A 21746-nucleotide genomic window follows, 5' to 3' on the forward strand; every position below is an offset into this window, starting at 1 on the left:
ACAAGAATAAACGATGAGAATACAGCTTTTATTGAATTGACTTTTATGTCATTATTATGTTTAACTACGTATAATTTCCAGGCAAATAATTTCTTAAACAAAATTTTCCGCGATAATTAATTTTCGAAATTGTATTATTCGTGAATTATTGTAATGAAAATTGTGGTGTAATAGTTATCTACTTCAAAATATCACCATTATTGTGAGATATAATATCAAATAGGAAGTAGACTTTAAAATATTGGAGATTAAAGAAAGAGAAACAACACTTAAAATAAATAAAAATTTATTTTAAGCTTGAATTTTTAAATGTCATTGTATTCAATAGAGAGTATTACTTGCATTTATTTTTCGGGAACTAGATATGATATTTATTTTTTATATTCGGAATATAATTTAACATATATTTAAATGTATATGTTGTAACGTGCTATAACAATATTACAATTTATTCACTTATGTAATGTTATTTAAGAAATTAATTGAATTATTTTTAAAATATTTCCACAATTTAAACTTTAAAAATGCTATAATCCAATTTTTAAAAATATAGTAAATATTTTATAATACATTAAAATCTTTAAACAAATTATTGTAAAATTTGCTAAATGCATGAATACACTCAGTACATTAATTAATTGCCTATATATTTATGTATATTTAATTATAAATCAATGACTTATTAATAATAGGTATAATTTTTAATACTCAATGATATTTTTCGTTAAAAAAACTAAAATAATTTTATTATATATTTTTTCTATCAAATTTTAAACACTATCAGTTTTTATGATTTTTGAAATCTTAATATTATTTTTTGCAAATATTTAAATATTATTTAAATATAAATTAAATCTATTTAAAAAATTACTAAAATAGACTTTAAAATTAATTAAAAAATAAGATTTTAATATTTATTAGCATTTTTAAAGTTTAATTTTTTCAAGACTAAAATTTTTTATCTTCAACTGCTTAATAAATTTTAGAAATTATCAATCTTTTGCTAAGAAAAGGGATCAATTGTTTTTATAAAAATCATAAGAAAATACATTCAGTGTAAGTATACATTAAATATGATGTAGCCATAAAGAGAGATAGCAAAGACAGCGGTAAATCTGTGTTCAAAAACGTGACGAAACCCCGCGGGCTGGCAAGCGTCAGAATGTCGTCGATGATGTTTCTACTCGCAGCATTCTCGAGGCGCGAAAAAATATCGATGACGGCATGAGGCCGCAAGTCCAACGAGTTTTTCGAAAAGTTACAGCTGCTCTCGCATCTCCGCGCTCCTTTTATTGACCGGAAATGTTGCGCGTAACACAGTGTGTTCAGTGTCAAGGGCAGCTGTTACGCTGTCTGCGCCACTTTGGGGAAGACATGATCCCGATCTTTTTTCTTAAACGTGATCTTAAGTCAAAGCGGATGAAGCACGTTACAGTCGTAATCATTTCTCAGGAAGTCATAATCTGTTTTTTGAAACATTTGAAAAAAACTTTAGAGAGAACGTAAGTTAAGGAAACGGAAGTTCTTTTTCTTTCTTTATATAACTAATCTAAAATCTATTTTCTATAAAATTAACAATATTTATCTAAAATCTATTTTATATAAAATTAACAATATTTTTATATATAATTTTATGTGTGATTTATCGCTGACTGTTAATTATGTGGAAATAATATTCTTTACTTAAATTCATCTCTTATCTTTTCAAAAGCATATTTTAAATATGTATATATATTTATCAAAAAATATTATTTTTATAATATTATCTAATTTCTAATTGATTTATAAAAAGAAGCAAGTAATAAAACAGTACAAAAGAACGAACGTGTCGACTGTTATTACGATTTAAAGATCACGTTTCAATCGAGTATAATTTAATTGAATTGTATCTTGGATAAATCTAAATCAATTTTCCATAAACATCAATCACGAATATAATTACGAATACAGGGATATAATTGATTGGGCATAAGATATCAATAGCTTTTCATAAATCATTCGTTGGAATAATTACTTTCCAGTTGTAATTCGATGCGTAGATAATAACTAATTCTATATCGCATGCTACCCTTCTCACATCGACGAGCGACAAAAGCCTGTGACATTTGGGAAATTAGTGAACGCTAATAATTAGCGTTTCCCTTTGTACGAAAGCTTCATAAAGCATCTTTTGTGAAGACTCTAACTCCATAGATATCGTACGCGACCCATTGTCCTTTGCAGCAAGCATTCCTTTGATTCGATGCTCGCGGATGGATAATATTCGCCAATGTCGCTAAGTCGATAATGAGAACATTATCGTTCGTTGATAGCTGATAATAAACAAGTTTATTTAATTTCGTTATATGGAGAATTTAACTTATTAAAAACTTGATAACACTGCATGTGCAACATATCAAATAGCATTTTGCCGCAATAAATATGTTATTGTTAATTGTAATTTCCATAGTATGATAAATAAATATTTTCCTTGCTTTAACTTTTCGAATATTTTGTTAAATTCGTTAAACGGTAATATTATTTAGTATTTGTTAACAAATGATGCGAAGAGTTTCTGCTCGGAACAGCAAAGTAGCTTTTACAAACTTCTCTCTCTCTCTCTCTCTCTCTCTCTCTCTCTCTTTCATATTAACTCTGTGATTAAGGCTAAGTTAGGCTAAGTCGCTAAGTTATTCCTTCCACGTAATGATTACATATAACATGCTATGTTACCAAATCCATTTAAATGATCGATAAGTCTTTTATGATTAAATAATATCAAAAAGAGAAACGAATTCATTGATCCATGTATTTTTATTCGTTAGCTTGAAATCGCTTCGGTGGAATTGAAAGCTTCGATGCTTTTTGCGCTGGACGATATGAGATTTATCCGATTTCCAAACGATGGTTCGTCCGTCGTATCGTCTATTACGACCGCATCGAAATAGTTGCTTTTACGCATTGCTTTTAGTCGACAGGTGATCCTGTGCATGGCAGTATCTCTCTCATGATTTTCTAAAACTATTTATTTGAAAAAGTTACTGTCTGCTGTATGCGAATAACAAGATAAAAATCAATAATTTACCGGAATATTTCAAATATATAAAAATATATATATATATATATATATATATTTCATGTCGCTTGCCAACGCAAAATAAAATCGATAATTTCGGTAAATTCAGATATCGATAACGCAAAACGAAACTATTTATATTTAACAACGATTTATGATTGTATGTAGTTCTCTATTTCAATTCATGAGAAATTCAATATACCGAAATTATAACAATTTAAACTTTTGATTATCGGTAACCTGTTATTTCCATTGTGCATTTATCCCATTTAATTCTAGGGTAACAACTGTCCCTATTAATGTGCCTTTTAGCCAATTTGCTTATTACTGAATTAATTATTAAATATTGTAGCTTTAATTTTATTTGCTTGCAATCAATATTGGTTTTTCAATTACTTTTTCTTATAATATTTCTTTAATCTAAAAAATGTTAATACTTTATAATGCTTTTGACAAAAATAGAAAACATGTTTTTATCCCTATTAGCGAGTATCCTCTAGCGGCGATGACCCTATTAATGTGACCCCAATTTGTGTGTCTATCCACATTTGATTCATTTTAACATATAGTTACGACAACAGGTAATAAATTTAAGCTAATTGTTTATGTTAATATTACATAAGTCATTATTTTAATTATATTTATTTCAAAGTACACTCATACACAACATTCTCAGCAGAACGTTCTCAGCTCCAATACAGGGCACATTAATAGGGACAAGCTTAAAATCTTGCGGTACGTATCACTAGATTCACATAAATTCTCATATTTTTCGAAAAATATTTAAAATACTTTAATACTCAAAAAATAAAATATTATCTTCGGTATCGTATGCATTAATAATTTAACTTAACAAAAAAAAAATATTTTTTTCTTATTTATTTGTACTAGTTTTCTTTATGACTTATCGAAATACAAAAACACACTAATAGGGACAGGCACAGTAATTGGGACAGTTATCCTATATATGATATCACGTTTAAGCGACAATACGCGGCGAAAAAACAACACGTGCCGAGTACCAATTCACTATGGGTAAAGCATCGCAGATGGACTACACGCATTCGCATAAACCCACCCTGCGGACTCGTCCCTCGAAGTTCGCGACATTCTGGAAATTAGCGAGCAATAACAATTACCGTCCGAGCGGTTGCCGGGCTGACAAACAGTGGCCCACAAAGCGATGTTTCGCGATGCCGCCGGATGGTCCATGGAAATCGTCCGTGAACCGGGAACGAGATAAAAGAGAGAGAGAGAAAGAGCGGGGAGGGGGAGAAGGGAGAGAGAGAGAAAGAAAGAGAAAGGACATTGTCCTGGCAGGCCGCACAAGCCAGCGGGTGGGCGCGAGCGTTGTCGGGGCGTATGGTCCACCGCTTTTGTGCTTAGTTAAATGAAAAGTCATCTCGAATCTATTACTTTCGAGTTTTGCCACCGGGCAATGTAAATATTTGGGGTACCGTGTACGCACGGCCGGGATACGATGCGACGCAGATACATAAGCGAGATGCCTCTCTCCATTGTTGCATCCCGATAATTTATGATCCTCGTACGCCCTCACCGTTTATCCCGCGCGTATATCCTTTCCACCTACGTTTCTGCCTCTTCTTTTGGCTTTTATCGGCCTCACTACCCCAAACCCGCGCGCCTTTCAACAATCCGTCCTGCCGATATCTCCTCCTGCGCATCCGCAGGACTCCCCTGCCGCGATAATTATGGCATTCGGAAACCGAGCTTTTCGCACTTTTCCGAAAGACTGACTTTCTACGTTAGTAGGGATGACAGCGATGTACCTGATTGTGTCGATTGTTCGACCACAATCCCCAACCCCCTTTGTTAACTTTTGTGAAACTGTTGGTGGTATTAACCATACATTTCTCGACCGCGGCTGTCATTAAGTCCGTTAACAGTCGCGAATGGAGGCCTAATGAGGGATAAATGATACCTAATGTGCGATGTGGTGTACCTTTTCGCCACGCATAACGCGTTTTTCTACGGATTATTTCACATAGCCGTTTACTAGCCTGTTTTCAAAGGATGTTTTTCAAACGATGATTTCAAACGATAGAAGGGCGATCGGTATACAACTCGTTGTTTTAGATTTGCATCATATCGTATCGTGTGACACTGTAGCTTTTAGCCATTCTGTTTGTACAAATATCAGTCTCATTTTTTAGCTATTCTCAAATTTCTTTCGATCACAGCTTTGATTTTTACTATTTTAATTAAAATCATTATTGCTTTATATGCTTTGTTCATTTTATGTCTCGTTAATGTTTAATTAATTATATAGAAACAAAATTGTTGCTTTATCAGAGGTTAAATAAACTCCGCTATTTCCGTGATTTCGTTTTTCAGTAATTATATGTATATGTATTTAGAATTATTTTAGCTTATGTTTGAGAATTATTAATTTCATATATTATTTTTTGAAGTATATAAAAGATTAATCCAATTTAAATTTACTTTTAATATTTATTTAATTTTTTATTAGCATTTTAAAAGTTTAATTTTTTAAACTAATTTTTAAATATAGCAATATTTACAGAACAGCAAGAAATTATATTAATATTATATTTATATATTATATATTTATGATATTATATAGAATATATAGGTGTACTATACTAACAGTATTTATAAATACACAATATTGATTTCTAATACAATATCAATATAAAAAAATTCATTCTAGACTTGACTTTAATTCTCGATAAACGTAGTATTGGATGGAAACAAAGTTCATAATGCCAAAAACTTCAAAATTCAAGCAGCTATAATGCTTACTTAAAAATGAATAACATTTAAATAAAAAGGATTTGAAAGCTTGAAATCTATACTTTCTATACACACTGTGTCTTTTGAGTTTCTGTACGTTTATAGTAATTTGTGCATATAGAAAATTACGAAATGAACAAAATTGGGAATTTATTCTTCTCATTGTAGACCTGTCACATAAAGAAATGAACTTGTGAAAGTTTTCTGCTTTCTAACATGAAAGTTTTCTCTACAAAATCATTTTTTTAAAAATGTTTTTAAGATTTTGATTTTGATTGCTCATAACCCAGGTAAAAATCATCGTATCGCAATTTAAAAAAAGAAACAGACATTTAAAGTTGAAATTTGACTCTCTCAAATGGTAGAATTGCTTTTTTTAAGTATGTACACATGATATAAATGAAATTGGGCTACGAATTTTTGTTCCAACTCAATTGACAAATATTAACAAAAATTCTATCAGTTTCAACAACTCTTCAATTTTTTTCACATTCTAATTCATACATTATTTCTCTATAAAGAATTAAAATTGATTGACCGATACAAAAGCCACCTAATTTAAATGTTAAAATATCGTCTGTATGTACATCCAGATGGCACGGTAGTGTTAATAATTATTCCGTTTAAGCAGATCTTTGTCTGCGACTTTTATACATGAACATAACGACGACATGTATACGACAGAGATTAGTGAAATCTATTTACATAAACAAGTAAGATACACATTGCGTAATAACTGAGGACCACCGGCATCAACGATGAGCGGTGTGGGGAAAGTTATATTCGAAAGTATTGGTTGGTAAGTCTAGAACCACCAAGTCCTCGTATATGGAAATGCACGCTTTAAATTAAGGATGCCGGGACGAAGTAGAAACAGCTCATAGACAAACAATAGAAACAATAGACGACCGTCCGTCCGTCCATTCGTTCGTCCGGTGCCACACCATAGACCTTACCTGAGTACACAATGGCTACAAGGTTTTTCAAATAAAAAAAAATCCCCGTCATAGCAGGCAGCGCGCTCGCAAGCGCGTGTGTCTCGAGATGTTAAAATTGCTCCACGGCTCTGCGGCAAATATTTGATCAGAAAAGTAAATCCTCTCGACGCCGCGACGAGAGCTCTTCAAACAATCATTCCATGTATCGACGTATATAATTCCGAAAGAACACGCGGTTACACTTGCCTTGCTCTCTTGACCGTCATCTTAATTGCTATTACGTATTCTCACTTCGCTGTGGAATTACCATATCCCTGAGACCGATGTTTGGTTATTTGCACGCTTATATTCTGCAGGCTCATTCGAGTTCCAATGAGCACTTCTTAATCTTTAACGCGACACTGTGAAAAATTTTAATTAATTCCTTTTTAGATCTAAGAGAGAATTATGTGTAAATTTGTGTGTATATTAATATTTTTTTATAAAATTGTTACTAGACTTTGGCTAATTAACGATATTTAAGAATTTTTTATTATTGCTTATATTCTAGTCTATGAAATGACGAAGTATTATTTTAATTTACTATATGATTAAATTTGGATATATAAAAATGTGTATATTTTTTACATGTAGGATAAAGAAAAATGCTTTTAAAATATTCAAATGCCATTCAAAAAAATTTATTGTTCAAGTGGAATAACGTTCTTTGTTAAAAAATGAAAAATATTTATATTATATTAAATATTAAATATTATTTATTAATATTATTAAATATTATAATTTATTAAATATTATTTATATATTTAATATTAAATATTATTTATTAAATATAGAAAAGTAATATAAATAATAATACGATTATTGAGAAGACGCTCGCTCGGAATATGAAAGATCCGGATTTGAATCCCAGCTGTGATAATATTTTTCGCAATAAATTATTCACAGCTTTAAAAGATGCTTATTATAACATTAATATTTTTGAAATTGTTGTCAATTTAATTTATGATGTATTATCCCAGTGCGGTTTATGATTACGTTTCAAGACTGAAAATAATTTTGATGCGCAGTTTGCAGAACAGGATATGTACTTATATAAATTCACACTAAAAATATTATTTAAGCACTAAAAATCTATAATAACTTAAACCATTAGGTTTTAACCGTTAAAGTTTTAGTTATTCAGTTGTATTCGCATTTACGATCTTAATACACTTGGTTTACAATTTATTGTATTCTTTTCAAATAAGTCTATGCCTTTTTCCTTCTCTATTGCGATAACAAAAAGAAAACGTTTATTCTTTTTAGCTTCTGATGGTCGGCTGACATAGTTGCAGCGCGTATTTCTCTCTTATATGTATATACTCTATAAGAGTATAATATTTCTTTCCAAGTCACAACGACGAAAGTAAACTTCCTCAAGTTTTCTTCCGCAAAGGTCGTAAGCTTATAACAATAAAAAATGGCGCGACGGGTTTCGTTTCTATATAGAGTATAGATTCTATATTTGTAGCTGTTATTGTGCGCAGCACTTCTGTCCCCGAACTTCGACTCGGTTTATGCAGGTAAAGTTGCAGGGGTAGGCGCAAAAGAGAGATGGCGAGATAGAGAAAGCGAGCTACCGCACCACGCGTACTGTTGTTGCAGCTGTTAGACGGAATTTTGGTGAGAAAACAAAGTTCTCCGGAAAGTAAAGCGCCTTCGGGCCATATCCGAGGCGCCCTGGGCGTGATTCTACCTAGCTACCTTCTACCTACCTACCTACGAACTTTCTTATATTTCACCGGAATTTATCCTATATTTGCCAAACTGGCGTGGCGTAACGTTAACTTTAAAATTAACGAACTACACTATTACGCCATCTTTATAACTCATCCGAGACAACCTTCCGACTTGAAGGCATGGTAAAGCCAATGGGCGTAACTACGGAGGGAAAAAGGAAACGAAGCGATTCAACAAAGGATGAAAAGGAACGAAGAGGGATTCACCATGCTCGATCTGTAATTGAGTAATTAGCGTGCATGCGTTAATGCCATGACGCAGCAAACGCGCTTTTATGTCCATACGAAGCGTAGTCGGAAATGAGCAATACGGAATAATCGTCGTGGGCTCTTCCGGCTCGTTACGACTTCTTCGACTTGCGACCGCCACGATTCAAGCATAATCGATGTGCAACGCACGTCGTTGACTCGAGACGAGTGTAAGACGAGACACGTACGAGACAGCGGTCAAGCTGGACGCGTAAACGAAGAAGAGAAAACGAGATGGTCGAGACAGCTGTGGCAATCGCCGACACAAAAGTTTCAGAAGTGACTCCTATACATATTTGTTAATCATTTGTTCGTGCGGCGGCGGTTTCTCGTATATCCTTTCCCGGACATGGCATTCCTCAAATATTATTTCAGGAGGGCTCCTTTCTTCCCTCTGGAGCGCATTTCGCTGCGTCGCTATGAAAAGTGTCAGCCTTTCCTTCCAGACTCCATGCTCGTCTGTTGAATAGGGATTAGCCTCTTCAGGGTCGAGCTCGTTGTCGAGTTCCTCCGAAACGCTTCTCTCCGCGAGTTACTAATAATTAGAATTACAAACGTCGGAAATTCGGGATATGGAAGTTGCGGGAGTCGTTCCGAGGTCTTCTCTCCTCAGGAAATCGTTATTATGGATGATCGTTCGTACACATGACGTGACGATAACTGCCGCGTTTCGCTCTCTAGGTTCTTTGACTCTTCGTAAAAAAAATTTAGGCGCAACGAGCGCGATACCAAAAGAGAGGGTCGGGTTTAAATTACTCGGCTCTTCGAAAGGGTCGTCGCTTAAATGAAACCTAAGATGTCCTCAAGCTGTGCTCTTTACTCGGGCAGATGGCTCCGATCACTGCAGGAATTTATGTCTCGCTTACTTGCTTACTAATTTTTACGCGGCATTCCCTTGCTTAACGTACGTTACATCGCGTATATACAATGCGACGATTGCCACATGACGTTGTGAGCGTACAACGGATAATCGACCTGCCACGTGCCTTTAAATTCCGTTATTCACGCGTCGGTGCACCCCGTATACTAACGAGAATTTTGTCTGATCCCTACGAGCCCTTTATCTTATCCCTGCGCTGGAGAACTTTCTACGACCCTGCCTACAACTCTGTCCAAACTGTTTTCAAATGTAACATAGTGCTCCGCGCGTAGTACCTTTCTCTCGATTAGAGATAACAGAGACTGAATTAAGGAAAACGTCACTCTCGTGTTCTTCGAAAGAAAGCCGAAGAAATCGATAACTTTGAATTACGATGTAGTACATTTTACACTATTTTACAGGTTTGACGGAGGCTCTTATGGGTGGTGTTGCTGGTCATTTTGTTTAATGAATTTCCAATCGTACTCCCAAATTCGTTTCCGACCGCAATCGATACGTTCCGGTAGAAGGACTCGATCTCGAAGTAATCTACGAACTCGAATATCAGACCCCACTGTCTCGTTACGCCAGTCCGTGCAGTCCCGTAGGATACGTATTTGCAGGTACCTCCATACGGAATAACTTTCCAGTTTGTATAGTAGCGGCCCTACTTCCCCGCACCCTATTGATCCCCCTTTATCCTGGAGCTTCTAGTCACGACGTCGCCAAGAGGCCTCGCAGTCAAGGGGGTGATGTTTAATTCAAGTTCAAGCACAATGCCTCTCAAGAAGAGAGATCTTTCCCTCTTTCTCTTTCTCGCTCTCGTACACACACGTACACGTACATGCTTTCCATATAAATTATTCTGTGGTCTCGCATTCAAAAGCCACCGCCCACCTCGCCGCACCGCGCGGTGGAATGTGCGCCGAAACAAGCCCGCGAAAAAAATCTCCGCGTCTCTTACACGATGTCTACCGTGGAAAGAAACCGTGTCCCTCCAGCATCCCTGTATGCGATGAAAAATTGAGGAAGTAGTCTTTCCGCGTATTTCGTACTCACGTGAAGATTCGGAGAGTAGTTCTGCAGACAAGATTGTTGCTGGGACGTTTGTTTTCCTTTTCAGTGAATTGTCTGAATGAATCGTATCACTATGAAGACAAATAGTTGTGGATAGTACTTGACCATAAACGGCAAAGTTGGAACAGAAAGTGATTGCTAACGGCCAAGTTTGTTAGTGTACTAATAATAGCCGACAGAATTTAAGGGAGAGTTGCCGAGTGCATACTGGTCTCGTACCTCACCAGTATTTTATATTACATTTAATTTTATATTACATTTAATTTTTTAAATTATTATTTAATGATTATTAACAAGAATTATTAAAATTAGGTATTAGTTAATTATTACGTATTAGTTGATCTCATATTTTTAATTGGTTTTATTCATAAATTTAATATTTTCAAAAGAAGATATAATTTATAAAAAAACCAGTAGGTACGATTTTTTTTGGAGCGGTTTTAATCCTATCTTTTGCACAAAAAAATTTATAACAAATTAATTTGTCATTAGTGAAAAGTCAAACATGTAAGGTGTTCGAAATATTGAGCTATAATTTCCAATGTTTTAATTTGCATACAAATTAATACCATGGAAAATATAATAAAAAGTATAACTTAAGTCGTACGCATTTGACAATTTTCCTGTACATATAGTAGACATAAAGTTTCATATTTATATATTATATACATAACAATATATCAAAATGATGAAACGTTACAAAAGTTAAAATTTAAAAGAAATTGTTATAAAATGGAGATACATAGGTAAAGATAACAAATTTTAGAATAACAATTTTTGATAGTCCCTTCCAACCACAGCGAATATCTTTTGGATAGCGTTTCATCTCAATGTCTTTGGTACCGAAAGAATAAATAAAAAGTTTCGTTATGTAGATAAACCACACGAATGCCTGTCAACATATGTCCACTAGGATATTGGCGGTTTGCACCGTTGTTGCGATGGGGATGCGCGATCGTCATTCTCACGTTGCGAACTCGCTTACAAACCACTAACGGCTACACGAGCGCTCGTTTGCTCGCCATTGCGATGCCCCAGTGGCGCTAGTTTCTTCAACTGCTGTTAACTGCTTCGGTTACGAGTCTCGGGAAACTTTATCTTGACGGTAATGCGCCTGCTCGATTAACGGAAATTCGAGCGTAGATCTTGAAGTCGCGATCCAAGTCGCAAGCTTACGTTTCTTTTCTCGCTCTCGTCGTTCCTACCCTTTTTTTTTTCTTTTTCTCCCTGGAGCGCAGTTCTGCGCGGGACAAGGAACACGGGGCTTTCCGTCGAATCCTCCGCGGAGATCGCCCCTTTTTACCCGGACGCCGATCAATCTCTCGAAAATACGGACAGTTATCCCATCCCGTTCTCTCGAGCGTACGAAATCCTCTCTCGTGCGTCGGCCGGCTGGACATTAGTCGCGAGGCATGTCGTATCGTGTCCCGAGATAAGATGTCCGATTTAAGTTCGCGAAAAAGGAAGCGCGAGAGGCGGATTAAAGGTCAGGACGGGGCGATGGCGGGGGCGCGAGGGTAAAGAAAGAGGGGCGGTAGAAGCCGCTGGACTCAGAATCTTTTGGGACTGTCGACCGATTTAATTGGCTTTCTCGTAGAGAACTGGCCTCGTGGCAAGCAACAACAAGTCTTGATTCTTCTTTGAGACAAGTCCAATAAATCCTGCGCGTTCCACCTCGTCCCCGCTATGCTTCCCATGCCCAGTTCCCACTCCCTCTCATCCGCGGTTAAGCGATGGTGACAAACTAAACCGAGGTCCTTCCACCACCGAGGTCTTCCTACTCCTCCGTCTTTTTATCTGATCGTGCGGCGGAGGATACACAAGAAACACAAACCAACGCACGGGAAAAGGGAGAGAGAACGAGGTGTAGGAGATGCTACGTAGCGATATCGCAGTCGGGTGAGTCAGAGAGAGTGAGAGAGAGAGAGAGAGAAAGCGTGATGCGAGGTGAACCGGAAAAAGGGTTGGTGCGACACCGGTGGACGATCATGTCCAAGGTGTAGGAGAGAATCATCGTAGAAGGACGGAAAAGACGAGATGGGAGATGGGGAGTGAAGGAGAGGCATAAAGGACACGACGCGAGGAGGAGCCCTGGTAGCGGCGATGTCCTCACATTAAGAACTCGTTCTCTTATCGGCGATGATTTATGACGGCATTCAATTTTTAGACCCTCGTCGAAAGGGAATCGCCGAAATAAATATGGCCACCGCTACGTTTTACCGATCTCTCGCGCACGCGGAGTGCGGACACCGCTCACGCAAAGGGGGACAGATGTTTTCACCGGGATGTAGCTCGCGTTATAGCTCCGGCCTCAGGCTCGGCTCGGCTCGGCTCGGCTCCAGATGTCGAGGAGCGATTTCTGGCGCCTACTTGAGTTTCCACGACTTGGCCGTTTTTCTGTCGACGTTCTCCTGGCTTCGGAGAGGTACTTTACGATTTATCGCGACCTCCTGTTTCTCGTTTATGGGAGTGATTAAACGGCCAGACTTAACAGGCAAGATATATGTGTATTCAAGCGAGAAACCTACCGCCGTTTAAATCCCGTGTAGATTATTGCCGTACGCGTCATAATTTCTGCATCATTGAAGACGCGTTATGTAGATCGTTTTTATACGAGTATAATATAATCTCTTGAGAAATGTGTGACGGAAATATCAAAAGCTAAATCCCTAAGCCCACTTTTAAAATTAAGTTCTACAAATCGTTTGTTAAATCAAGTGGTTTATTAAACGCCAACTGAGAATCACTGGATCGTTCGGTTGGATCAAGTGGAATGTATTCATCCATCGAGTTAACGTACGCTCAATTTGTCCGAGACTTGTCAGGCGCGGTGGAAAAGGATACCTTAATAAATTGTTGTCATGTTCTCCGTCCGAGTATTTCGCATTTTTTCAGGAGACATTTACTGTGGTCGAGACACCCCATTTCAATTTTTTGCAAGGCGATATTGTTTCTCCCTTGCGCTGCAATCGAAACGTAAAACGTCGTATCTTCAATTGACATTTCTCGTTTCTCATCTTACACATAGGAAAATATCATTCTATTGCTAAGAAAAGTGATTACTCAATTTTCTTCCTTTTAAGTAATGGTTATCTTTAACAAAAATATTTTCTTGATAATAATCTTAAAATATACTCGTTACAAATTTTAGAAAAATTTATTGTTGTATACTCAAAACAAGAAGTTATTTTCTTTTTAAGAATATTATGAAATTGATTGAAGAAAATGATTTTACATAATAAGAAAATCGAATTTGTTCTAATTTTATAATTTTGATTGAAGTATTTACTATGATTCAAAATATTTTGAATAAATTTAATGCTTGTGATATAAGAATTTTTGAAAGAAGTAATTATTTATACTTGCATCCTACTTTTCCATGTGTACACCTATTTATAGAAACTTATAGAGAAAATTAAATCGATAATAAATTAATTTTTGTGCAAATTATAAATAACATTTTTTAAATATTTGATTTTGACTGAAAAAGATTATTTAACGGATCGACTTGATGCGAGTTAATATTTTATTATTTATTATACAATCAATTTTCTATAGATGTTTGAACCACCTAGTGTTGTTGGGATCGTATTTGTAATTTTTGAAGCAGACGCAAGTGTCGAATTACGTCATATTCTCTTTAATCCCATCTGCCTTTGTAGCCACTCTTTATTCCCGAGAAATATATATTTAATAAGAGTCCGTATAGGACCGTCGCGAAAGCCGCGCGCAGAATCAATTTCATTTTTCAATTTCACTCGGCCGTAGAAGGAAAAGCCACCTTGAGGAAACGTACCATTTTGCGTCTTACGTGTATACGCGCGAGTAGGAGGATCAGGAGCTTTGCTCTCTATGATTACGTGCGCTAGTTTTGAGCCGGACAGACAATAACGCGGTCCGACTTGACCTAACCTAAATAACTTCATCTTGCCCAATAATACTGCCGAGTCTGATATTTTTACCATCCCGAGACCGATGCACAATCTTCAGACCGAGATCTAGCCGGTAGCAAGATGTACGTCGTCGAAAATGAGATTTTCATCTGGATCACGCTGTCGTTTCCTCTTCAACGTGCGGCTGGTCGCGGCGGGAATAACACGGGTCGAGCAACGAGTTTCCATGTACGCGTAATTGTTTCTTCAATTATGTACAGAGTTAACGACGCCTGCCCTGGAAAGCAGTTTCTACATTGCGCTGGTTTTTCTAGAACACGCGTAAATTCCGTTTTAATTAGCTCGAGCAATTCGCGACGGCGCGTAAAAGGCGTGGTGGCTTTGAGACTTTCTCGTTCTCTCGGAAACGAAAATTCGGAAAATTATCTCATAGTCAAAGTGGTACTGAATAAACGGAATAAATGAGGATGGGTCACGACCTCTTCTTTCTATCTTACGTCATTCTCATCGAGTTATAAAACTAAGCTTCAATATTAGTGCGTTATAAACGAGCTATTATAATTACGTCATCGCGCGACAACGAAACATCCAGATGGAAATATGACGCGCGGTATCTTCGTAAAGATGCATTCAATTTTTTGGTAGGAACACGGGTTGGACAGAGGATCACGTGAAACAGCGAGTACTTGTCGTAAAAATTTACGACCCCGAACGAGAGCCAAGGCAGACCTTATCTTTTCTTTCACACCCTAAATGACCGACATGGAGACATCCTCTTTCTCTTCTCCGTTCCTCTATATGTCGGAGGACTTCAGACAATTTTCGTTGACGATCCTTCTCGTTCCTCTTCCACCCTGTCGTCCTTTCGCGTCGCCGGTTCCACGCTTCATCGCCGCGCATCCGGCGTCGTTTCATGCTTTCCCCCTTTCGTCGTCATCTCATTTTTTTTTCGCCGCTTCTTCGAGGTCCGCCATTGGCTAGAACCATTACGATCCGCGGAGAAGAGAGACCAGCGGAATCCAGAATTCCCTTCGACGCCTGGAATGTCGAGAACATGCGACGAGGATGGACCAAACGTTTATTAAGCATGACCAAAACGCGTGTCCTCCACCATGGCCTTCTACTAAACGTGTTTGCGAGAAAAATTTGCGTGTGCGTTCATGTGCTTGTCGTTTTGCGGACGATAGAAACTCGGTGTCCCTTGGTGCGTGAAGATCGCGGGAAAATTTGATGGCACCCTTACATGCACGAATAAGATTCCTACGATCCGTGCGACAATAACAAGCTTCTGTATTATAACTATAATCTGTTTCCGTGTGATATTTTCCGGAAATAGCAATTTCTACTGCACGTAGTCGTTAGTCCTAAACTTGACAAAACCAAGTGCCAATTTCGTTAACGTCGATTAACTTTGTTCTTAGTTTAACTGCTTTCTACTTGCTTCTAGAATTAAAACGGTAGTGAAAAAGTTACTTATAAAAACGTTAAGATTATTGCATATTTACGAGACTTAGCACGAAAGAGTTAGTTTGAAATTATAATATATAGTGTAATTAAAATAATGTAATTAATAATATAATTAAACGCGAATATATGCGGGATATAATTCGTAATAATAATTAAAAACTGCGAAATATTTATTCTTAATTAAACAAAATAATGTTTCTTGATGTAATTTTTTGTGACGTACGTACGGATACAGAAAATAATTATAAAATTTAAATACACTAAAAATGTATATATTTTAAATTAATATTTAAATACATATTAAAAATGTAGAAACATATTTTAATTAAAAAGAGAAAATCTTAAAATTTAAACAACAAAGATTAAAGATCTTGAAAAAGATACATTATTAATTAATAATTTAAATTCAGATTCCTCCGAAAATTATTTAAACTATGATGCTAATATTCACTGTGGTAATTCATGTAATTATAAAGAAAGTAATATTGCATGTTAGAGAAGTATACTCCGTTAAAATTAGATGCAATAATATTCGTATAAGTAAAATATTTTTGTAGTTATCATCTTTGTACTGCCAGAAGAGTTTCAGTATTTTCACGAATAACTAATTAGCATTCCAATTAGTAAACTGTTTTAGTGTCAAAGATAAAAGACATAAAAAGAATTTCGATACATGCGCTATGAAGAGATTTGAAGAAACCTGCGGTAAAGGTCGATTTATGAACTTCTCTGCAAGGAAAGTTCAATGAAAATAGTTGATATTCTCATATAACCACACCGTTATGAAATGTACACGTTTCTCTGAGGTGATACATTGACTTCTCGTATTTCTACGAAATCGAGTGTATTGTCAGAATTCGCTTTTACCTTTTTATTAATGGAAAAATTCGGTTCTTCTGTCTCAAATAATCGTTAAAACATTAAATATACAATTAAATACGATTTTATCTAATAAATAGTATTGATTTGAGAATAAAATATTTGCACTGTATTACATTTTTTAAACTGCGATATTAAAAATAACATTTCTATTTGCAAGAAAAATTCAAATTTATAGTTAAACTATAATTTATATAGAAATGTTAGAGTGAAATGTGTACATTGGAAGTTATTTGATTTTGTAAGATAATGTATTGCAGAAATTCTTTTTCTGCAAAAAAATCATAGGCATATTCATGATTGAACGCATATGCAGTTTCTTACATATTCATGTACTTTGTCTTTTTCTCTATATTAAATAATCACATATACGTATGTGAATAGCAAAATGCAAAACCGTTATATCCTCCAAAATGAAAATAAAAGGGATATTGGTATCCTTGAATTTTTTATACGAAATTGAACATCTTAAACCGTGTAAAACAGTTACAAATCTTATTAGATTTAAGGATAAAAGTGAATTAAGTCAAGTTGCAAAAAGAAGTCAAATCCCTATTTTTTGTGCTCATAGCTAACCTAGAGTTTACTAATTTTTCTATTTTTATTATTTATTATTTTTTTGTAAAATTTGTTTTGTCAATTTTTCCTTTGCATTTAATGTTTTATTTTTATTTGAATTAAATATAAACATAAAAAAGGGAAAAACAATTCATTTTTTAAATAAATAATTAAATGTAGTGGTTTGTAACATAGTACACACATGGAAACTTTTTTATTAATAGAATAATAAAAATGTTTTAAAACCATAAAATTCTATTTAATTTAATAATCTCTGTTTTTGCATCGAGATTTCAGTTCCAAAATCAGCTAAATCCTTTTTTCAGTTACAAGAGCAGTCAAACATTGTATTTCAACAATATCTTTATTTTAGACCATATATGTGAGAAACAATCAATACTAGACATTTAAAATGCCTATTAAATTTATTAACAGTTTTTAACATATTAACATCTTTATAATATATGATGCTTGATGGTAGCATCAAATTATTAAATTGCTTGTCAATTTAATTCGCGATTACTAGAGTAGTTTCAATTGCGTTTATTTAGTCCGGAAAAATAATTCGGCGCGCAGTTTGAAAAAGACTACAATATGGTATATATGCAAGTACATATATTAGTATATATTAGTAATTCAAGATTGAATTAAACAAAGATCCAGCTTCGACCGTAATAGGCATTTTAAATTTCTAGTATTGATTGTATTTCAATTAATAAAAATTGTATTTCTTATGCCATATATTTTCTTTTAGAAATATATTACTTTAAAAATAAGTATTTAAACATATCATATATTCTTCCATTCTAATTTTATTCTTTTATGTTAGAATTCTAATTTCAAATCAAATTTACTAATTATATTAGTATTATTAAATAAGAAAGTACTAAAAGGTGTTCTTTCAATTTATAATTAATTGATGTTTTATCTTACAATAATATACAGCTTGTCAAAAGCAGATACAGAATAGTACTTTATATTTATAAAACTGAATTGTGATTTGTGAATAGATTTTTCTTCATCTCGCTATGTGTTATATATCATGATTTTTTAGCATCTAACCAACTTATCGATTTCGCCAATCGATGTATATTCATTCGCGTTTTTTAATGCTATGCCAAACGAAAATTTATGCGGTTACGAGCTATTTCTCTTTGATAGATACTCTTTCCAATGTTTATATATATATATAGTAGCAATTTATATATTCGAACAACGCGGTAAAACGGCATTATGCCCTAGATGGACAGTCATCCAGCAATGCATTCGATATTTATAAATTGCCATTTGACCAAGCTTTAACGCGGCAATAATAGAAATGTGTATAATCGTTAAAAGATAAATGCATGCGTTCTCAATTATTAGAGGCTATATAGTTTTGTCTCTAACGGATTTTTCGCTTTTTATTAAAAACGTATAATTAATGAAAAAATTCCGTTACCAAAGTAGAAACACAAGTATTCTGATAAATAAGATTTTTCTAAAAATTAACTGATATTTCGAACAGAAGAAAATTAACTAATTACATTTCAACAACTTGGTCACATGAACAACGCGATTGGTCAATTCTTTCTCCGTCCGAGATCTCGGACTGATTTTTAACATCGCTGACACAGCTTTAGAAAGAGAGTAACGACGTAGAATATTGAATAAGTACCTACGTAATTTAACAAAAACCTCAATATGATTTCATAAAGTTGTGTGAAGAAAAAAGACTTCTTTAGCATTACAAAAATTCATTTGCTTAATAATAACGTTAATGAAAAATTTATGTCAACTTATTAGCCTATAATAATAAACAATTTATGAAAGGATGTAGGAAGTCTAATTTCTCAGCTGTTGGTTGCTCCATTTACGTCGCTTTCCAACAAAGTTAGTCAACAAAGAATTTTGCTTCAAATTCGCAGCTTTGTCCGGCAATGAAGTTGGTCAACACAGTTGGGAACTCGTTTACATTATATTTATCACACAACATAGTTAGTCGACAAAGTTAGATAAGAACTTGTCATTGTAAACACCTCTTTACAATAAATAATGCGATTTGCCTCTTATTAAAAGGATATATGTAATTTTCTTATTGTACGTCAAATGTTAAAATCGGAGAAGAAATTTCTATATCGATTTCCGCATTACAATGTTTGAATTTTTTAAGCGTGGGAGGTTACAGCTTATAGTCAGCTATATACATCGCGATCATTCTTTTCCGTGTTAGACTTACAAGCAGTTCGCTTTATTTTATTAATGATGCGTATCCAATTAGCGGTTTCACGCCACAGGACCACGTCACTGCTTTCCATTTGTCATACTGTCCGATCTAAGCACCGATGAAAGCCATATACTATCCGAACTTTCTTCACTCGCGATTGTCCTCGATCATGATGACGCGCGGCGAACGTGCACGGTCATCGCGACGGAATAGATCATCATTTGGTGATACCTCATGCCTCATGCACAAACCACCCTCCCCGAAACTTGACGTTTTCGTAAGAATAACTCTTCTTAAAGTGAAACGTTTTCACTAGAATGACTCTTTAAAATGATTCATGTCGTGTTATCATAACACTTCGAGACGGAAGCAATGAAAAACTAAATTGAAGATTGTTGTTCTACGTATAGAAAGAAGATGGTTTTGTTAGAACAAGTTATCAAGTTCATGACTCAAGAGTTCATGACTAAAGAGAGATATTGATTTCCTTAAGAAAAAGTGTTCCAATAAACTGACTGACTAATCAATAACATAATATTTCATTGAAATATCATCATCAGTTACTGATTAGTTAATCATATTACTGTTTTTATTAGATTACTTTTTCTTAAGGATTTATATCAAATTTCGAAGATGTAAAGTTTTACGAAATTAGAATTATTCTTTCCCTTACAGAAATTTAAAACAATAATCACGAAGCTGTTTAACAAAAATTAAAAATTGAAAATCCGAAAATACTTCGCCTCTCTAATTAATATGTTGTACTGTAATGAAGCTTTATAGAGAGGTGTGAATGTATAATAGGATTCTATTTTATCAACCAAATTATTTTCATGCAGAATAGAGAATCTCTTATATTTTCAGGATTATCAATATTATCAATATTACCTATTAAATGTAGGAATACAGGCAAGTAATAATATTGGCCAGTGATATTTATGAGAATGACGTTTAATTAAACACTTTCAGCATGAAGAAATATTTTTTTCTCTTATTTTCGCATTTAGGTAAACGTATCAATTTCTAAACAAAGGTATACGTTTTTATTAATATTAAGCTTTTCTTAATTCAGATTTTAAAAAGTATGTATATATTAAATAAATTAAAGTGTCTAGATGTTGATGGAAAAAACATTTTGTACGTGAAATATTACTTGCATTTAAAAAAAATATTTTTCTTTCCTGGAAACATAGAATGATGTTCCTGAATAGATTCTTAATCATTTTGGTTAGAAACGTCATATTAAATCATAGGCAAATTTACATATAATTTACTGTATAATTTAGGTATAACCTACATTTTGAACATTAGAAATATCTAATGAATAAAATCTATTGAAAGAAATTGCAAAAAAATTTTATTTTTTATTAAATATTAAGACGTTAATAAATAGGTACGTACAATTGGTAGGAGTTTGATAACTGAACGCACGTTCCGTTATTGGTACATGTCACTTCGATTCGTTGTGCCTATTGCTGAACGTACACATGACATGATAGAGTATTACTGAACTGGATAATCGTAAGTATTATCATTAACTTATATTTATTAAATTGTTATTTAACATAGTTATCATAAATTTATTTATTAAGACGAATGTATCTTTTATGGACAACTTATTATTTGTTCATATTCATAGAAAACTGCGTTTCTAACCTGTACCTGTACGTAGTATTTTCTTTGTAAATAGTTTCAGTAAGCATGTAAAAATTATTGTGCTTTTTGTAGAATTAATTTCAAAATGCCAAAAAAGAAAAAATTGAAAAAATACACAGAAAGATGTGGACCAGGCAATCCAATTAATAAAAAGTGGCACATCATTGACATCAATTATAATATTTTAAATAATTATATTAATATATTATAATACCTTCTCGCATTTCTAACATAATTTTATATATTTTTTAACATTTTCATTAAGTTTACATTGATTTTAAAAGAATGTATACATTACGTTCGAGAAATAGGTACAACCATGTTCAGCTTTAGAAACATGGCTTTTAGATTGTTCA

This window comes from Trachymyrmex cornetzi, unplaced genomic scaffold, assembly GCF_001594075.2.
Source record: "Trachymyrmex cornetzi isolate Tcor2-1 unplaced genomic scaffold, Tcor1.1 scaffold75, whole genome shotgun sequence".
Classification (NCBI taxonomy): Eukaryota; Metazoa; Arthropoda; class Insecta; order Hymenoptera; family Formicidae; genus Trachymyrmex; species Trachymyrmex cornetzi.